Source organism: Sarcophilus harrisii, chromosome 1, assembly GCF_902635505.1.
Source record: "Sarcophilus harrisii chromosome 1, mSarHar1.11, whole genome shotgun sequence".
NCBI lineage: Eukaryota > Metazoa > Chordata > Mammalia > Dasyuromorphia > Dasyuridae > Sarcophilus > Sarcophilus harrisii.
In genome coordinates, this window is record NC_045426.1 from 383,187,593 (window position 1) to 383,193,868 (window position 6,276).

Below are 6,276 nucleotides of genomic sequence, written 5' to 3' on the forward strand. Positions count from 1 at the left end.
TAAATGCAACTCAAGTGATGCTCAGAGGCCCAGTAAAGAGTTCCTTAAGGCAGGCTTTCTCAATGAGTCTTGTTTCCTCTCACTGGTGGCATTCTCTGATGGTGGCACTCCCTGGTAGTAGCACAGGTGGCTAGTGTTGCCTTGCCAATTTTACAAGATGGGTTTGCAGGGCTGTTAGGAAAACAATATAGCTTCCCCAGTAATACCTCAAGTTAATATGGTAAAGAAAAGCTGTCTAGGATCATTTATTATCAGATGTACTAAAATAGTAAATTTATATGTATATGTATAGATATACACAGAGACATATGTATATATAAACCTAGATTAAGGGAGAGGAGGGGGTGATGGGAGTGAGGGCACAAGTTAAACATATCAAAATGCAACAATACCGCCTGTCCTCCAGACCTACATTCAATCTATCTAGAACAGACTCAGTGAAATCTAAGTCTAAGCCTCTTGGGGACGACATTGTGTCATACATCAAAATCATTGGTTATAATTAGGTTTAATTGTAAGTCCCACAGTCTCTGCCCTGAAGATGCTCTCCATTTTAATTGTCTCTTCAAGAGAAGGGTGTTGTCAGCTCTAAAGGCAGTAGAGGACAATACATTGCCACAGCATGTAGGAAAACCTGTACTTACTTATATGGCAAATGTAGCTACTATAGTAATGCCTTCAAGAAAACAAAAAGAAAAGGGGGGGGGGGGGAGAATACAAAGAATTCAAGATTTTATCTTTTGACAGAAGAAGTAACAAAAAATGAAATTGGCATTATTTCTTTAAATGACACAGACCAGCTTCTGATGAATATTGATTTAACCTTTGGTAATTATGCACAGAAAAATCCACAGGTTTTAAGAAGGCAAAAGTGGTGCATCATTCATTGCTTTAGTAGCAGTCACAGAATTGTAGATTACCAACAAACCACACCTCATATATAATTTTTATCCTTTAATCCATTCATGGCATTCCTTCCCATACAGGCTGTTGAAATCCTGCCTCTTTCAAGACCCTAGTCAAACATTAATTATTCCATAATTCATGAACCATGCCATGTAGCCTTTCATTCCTCCCAATTCATACAATCAGGTGGATCTGACTTTTCTCTCCCCAGAATTCCTCTTATGGCATCTTTCTCATACTGCTTCATATTATAGTTATCTGTGTACAGATCTTTCTTCACTGTATTACAAGTTCATTGAAAATAGGGTCCATATGTTATTTTTCTGTGTATCCCCATGGTGCTCACTTAGCACCGTGCCTTGGACACATCAGGCACTAGGAAAATGTTAAATAACTGAATATCAGCCATAACTCACTGTGAAAGACCTTTAACCAAAAGAAGAGGATGTCAAAAAGACTATTAAAATGGAAGGAAATGCAAACATAAGTTATGTAATAGTGTACTTTAACCAGATTTTAAAGGCTTTAGAACATAACTGAAGATGCAGAGTTCTTAGCCTTTTTTATATCATCAATTTTCAGCGTAGGAGAGAAGTCTTTTAATAACATAGAAATGCTCAAATTTAATTTCTGGTTATGGAAGTCCTGTAAAAAAAATTTCTTGGGTAGCATACACCCTACATTTTGCTCATAGATTTATATAGAAACAATAAGTTGAGATAAAGCAAAAACTTCTTCAGGGGAAAACTTGATGATTTGCGTATGATAAAATCCATTCCAACTACACATTATTATTCACTTGATAATCCTGGTGTGGGAAGGGTAAGCGGTTAGCACTCGAGCAAATTCATCCAAGCTCGTGGAAAGCCTCTTCACAAAGTGAACCTTCACAAAAGAGGCCAAAAGCTCCCCATTCATCCCCAGGCTACAAGGACTCCAATCCTTTTTGTAATTCAGAAGAACTTTTAGGCTCTTAAATCCTCAGGCTACTTAACTAGAGAGGAAACTAAATCAACTTTTGCTAATTGATTGACAGTTATGTTTTAACTTTGGAATATAGCCTGAAACGGGAGAAGACGCTTTTATTGCTAATCCATTATAACCAGCTACCGCATTATTTTTATGAGCATTATTATTTCATGTGATGGGGGCAATAAAGGGAAGTGCCTGCACCTACACCAAGACTGCATTTGCATAAAGGCTGGAAGAAAGAACGCTTTAGAAGGCCTAAAGGAAAGAAGCTTCATTTGCTTTTTAATTATTTAATTCCCCAAGAACAGGGTCCAGGGCCTGCAGGAATCCAGAATCCCCTCAAGCTTTCTCACTACTTATACCCCCCGTCTCCCCCCACTGGGGGGGGGGGCTCCAAAGTGGGTCTCGGGCTACCCACACACACTCCTTACTCTGCCCTCCCCCCACTTCCAACACCCAATCTGGCTGTTATAGTCCCTGTTTATACCACCAGCTTCTCTGGCTCAAAAGGAAGGAAAGCCGGGTCCCCATAGGAATTTTAATTTGAAGGATGGAAGGGGTTGCGGTGGGGGAGGTGACGAAGAGAAGGGAAGAAGGAATGATGTAGCACCCCAGCATCTGGACCTTCCAAGCCCGCTCCCGTCCAGCTGTGCCAGGGAAGCTATGACTTCATCCTACGGGGAGTCTCAGCTATGTCTTCCCAAAGGGTGATGGGCGATAACGCCATCGCCTACATTTCTGGGTACTCAAGCCCCTGGGGGCGGGGAATGGAGGTGCTATCCGAGCGCAGACAGGTTCAGGTGCAGCGTTCGGGCCCGTGCAGACGACCCAGGCTCGGGAAAAGCACCTCGCACCTCAACACTTCCCCCACCTCCCCCCGATCTCCCCCGCTGCGGCAGCAGGGGCCCCGCAGCGCGCCTTCCCCCCAAATGCGCAGCGTCGGCTCGGTCAGCAGGCTGGCCGATGCACCATCCTGGAGCCGGCGCAGGTGCCAAGTGAAGGGGGCAGGCGGCGCTCGGCCGAGAGCGGGGGCCCGGTGTGCAAGCGCCATGCATCAGGGGGGCCCCGAGGAGGGAGGGGGCTTTGGGGACAGAGCCGCAGAGCTCGCTAAACAGCACCCAGTCTCGTCTCCTCCGAGGGACGCTCCCAGCGGGGGAGACCTGCCTCCGCCCGCCAAGGCCGCGCCGTGCCCACTTACCCACGGGGGAAAGCAGCTACAGCAGCAGCGGCGCCGCCTCCGCCTCCTCCTCGTCCTCGGGGGCCACCCGACACCCCCGACCAGACCCGGCTGCAGCTCCCCGACTCAGCCCACTGGCCCAGCCGCCGCCACCGGGGCCCGAGCCCCGCCTCAACCCAGCCGCCGCCCCGCCCCCCTCGCCTATTGGCCTCTGGCCACCGCCTCGCTCCCCCACCCACTTTCCCCATTGAACGAACGGGTCCCCCGCCCCGCCCTGCGGCGAAGAAGCCCCGCCCTCTCCCCGGCTCCGTCTCTGCAGGGGAAGCGCAAACGGGAGCTCTGCAGCCCCCCGGAGCCAGCGGCCACCGCCGCTGCCTCTCCCTTAAATGGCCCGCGTGGAGCCTGGGGCCGGTCTGGCGTGTCGTGGTGCTGGCCGGGCTGGGGACGCTTCACTCCCCCGGGCCTCGCTCAGGTGTGCGAGGTGGAAGGGCAGGCAGCCCTTATGCAACAGGCAGCGTGGGAAAAATCATCCGCGCGCGGGAGGCAGAAGGACCGACTTCCAGAAGCAGACTGGGAAGGAGAGGGGTTTGATAATGAGGAGACTTTGGATAGGGTGGAGTAGGAAGGATTGAGCCAGATTGAGCTTGAGCTCTGAGGGCTGCTGGGGAAGCGCGCACACACACACACACACACACACATACACATACACACACTTACACACACACACTTACACACACACATACACATTTACACACACACACTTACACACACACACACATTTACACACACACATACACATTTACACACACACTTACACACACATACACATTTACACACACACATATACACACTTACACACACACACACAAGCCTAGGTCGTTGGAAGCAAACAAGCTTAAGAAATCAGTGTCTTCCTCTGTGTCAGCTTGAACTCGCCCGTTTTTACAGTTTATGAAAGGATGGTTGCAGACACAACTCTGTTTCTTCTCCCTCTCTCATCTCTTCTTCTCAGACATAGAGAAACAAAAATAGGAGAAAAGATCTCTATCTCTAATAGTCTCCGTCTTTTTTCCTCCCAGTCAAGTCAAAAGGCTTTCTAGCTTGTGACTCGGAGCAAGTCGCACCTTCTGATCGCCTCCATTTCTTCCACTTTAAATTGGGAATTATAATAGTACCTACCTCTCAGAGTCATGAAATCAAATGAAATAATACTTGTAAAGTTCTTAGCCTGCCACATAATTCGAACGATAATGAATGTTCATTCCCTTCCTCTTCTCTTCCCTTCTCTCACCATCTTCATTAAGCGCCCACTATGTGCCAGGCACTATGCTAAGGATCTATGCATCTCCGTCTCCCCTGCATCTCTGAACTCTTATCTGAATTACCGTTGACAATACTAAGATAGAGATTCCTCAGTTTATTCGAAGGGATTTTGGAGCACTGTCTACGGTAGTGGTTTTTCTTATAAAATGTAAGAGACAGCTGGAAGTACCCTTTCCACCCTCAACAACAAAAAACCATTACCAACTCCAAGAAAAACTTATCTAGCAGCAGCTGATCAGATAAAGAAAGGCAGATAAAGCTGCCTTTATCATTATTCCCTTTACCCACTAACTTATGGCCTCTCTTCTTTTTTAAGGGCTAGATAACAAGTAGTGGCAAGTAGTTTACAGTATGTTTAGCATTCTCCAAACCCTGGCAACAAGTTTTTTTTTGTTTTTATTCCCCCCTCCACTTAGCTATCTTTATTTCAAGGGCTGCAGTTCTGAAGTCCAGCCCCCTCTGATCTTCCCTTAACTGAACTCAGGTTCTTAATTTTTATTTTAAATTCTCTATTCCATTTCTAGAGGTCTGAAGACAGCTCTGATAATATCTACTTCTGTAGTCATGCTATTATTGTTTTGTCATTTCCCCTTTCTTATCATAGATGGAATCTTATACTTATTCAAGGATTACTTATTAGATATCTTCTCTGTGCTACTGTCCTAAGCATCAGGGAAAATACAAAGTTTAGGCAAAACAGTCCTTACATTCATGGAAAACTAGAATATACAAAGTTGTATGATTAGTTCATAAGAGAGAAGCAAAATAAAATGCTATGTGAGGTCTGAGGAGAAATGTCTTTCTGATGACTAATCTGAGAAGACTTCTGGAGGAGGTAACATTTGAATTGGGCTTTTAAGAATGGGTAGTAATTCAACAGGCAAAGAGAGAGACTGAAGGCTCAAGAGACATAAGGGATAGCATGCACAAAGTTGTGGAGCTAAAATGCACATGGTATATTTAGGGTTGAGGTGGTTTGACTGGGGCTTAGAGTATAGGAAGGGAAGTAATATTGGATAAAGCTGGAAAGTGAGATAAACCAGAAATAGTAAAAGATCTAGATGCCAAACAAAAGAATGTCAACTTTACTTCTTATTTAACAGGTAGCCACAACAGATTTTTTCTTTTACCACAAGGTTGAAATGAATAGTTCTAAGTATAAAGAAGATTATCATCATAGTAGTATGAAAGATTAGAGGGAGGAGAAAGTATTTGGGAAGACATATTAGAAAACTATTGGGTGGATGATAAAAGGAGCCTGTAGAAAATAATTTTATTTAGAATGAAAAGGAAGAAAAGAATAAACAAAAAATTTTTAATTGATATAAAGAGAGGAGAAGGAAGGACCAAATATTAATTGAATGTTTTGAACATAGGAGCTAGCAATGCCAAAGATAAGATTCAGCAAATCATAAGGAGGAGAATATGAGTGTGGGAAATATGATAAGCTTGGTTTTGGTTGATTTTTCAGTGTTGGAGGGACATCCAGATAAAGGTCACTTATAGAAAGCTAGAACTCAAAAAAGAGGCTAGGACTTGAGATATAGCTTTGGAATTTAAGAGAAACAAGAAGGGCAGAGGTTGGCCTTTAGAAAAGACTCACAATAACAGGTCTACAATTAATCATGCATCTATGATATATGGTTTTACTATGTACTAAATATACAAAGCAAAAAAATCAATCAAGAAAGGCAAAAATACCCTCCTCTCTCAAAAAAAAATCAATAGCCCTGCCATTGAAGAATTAAATTCTATTTGGGGAGACTCATATAAATAATTATGTACAAAATACATATACAAAGTGAGTAGTAATCTTAGAGGAGAAGGCACTTCATTTTAGAAGAGGATCAATGACATCACAGGGTAATGTCTTGATTTGCACATAAATTGGATTTAAG

At 44.1% G+C, this 6,276-nt stretch overlaps 1 protein-coding gene across 1 annotated transcript in view; it reads right to left on the reverse strand.

The window, feature by feature from the left end:
- Positions 1-3,227, reverse strand: part of TPPP (tubulin polymerization promoting protein) — a 114,268-nt gene extending 111,041 nt beyond the window's left edge. The window contains exon 1 of the mRNA XM_031946080.1: positions 3,077-3,227. The gene's annotated coding sequence lies outside the window, so the exon portion shown is untranslated. The remainder of the gene's footprint in view (positions 1-3,076) is intronic.
- Between the last annotated feature and the right edge of the window lie 3,049 nt (positions 3,228-6,276).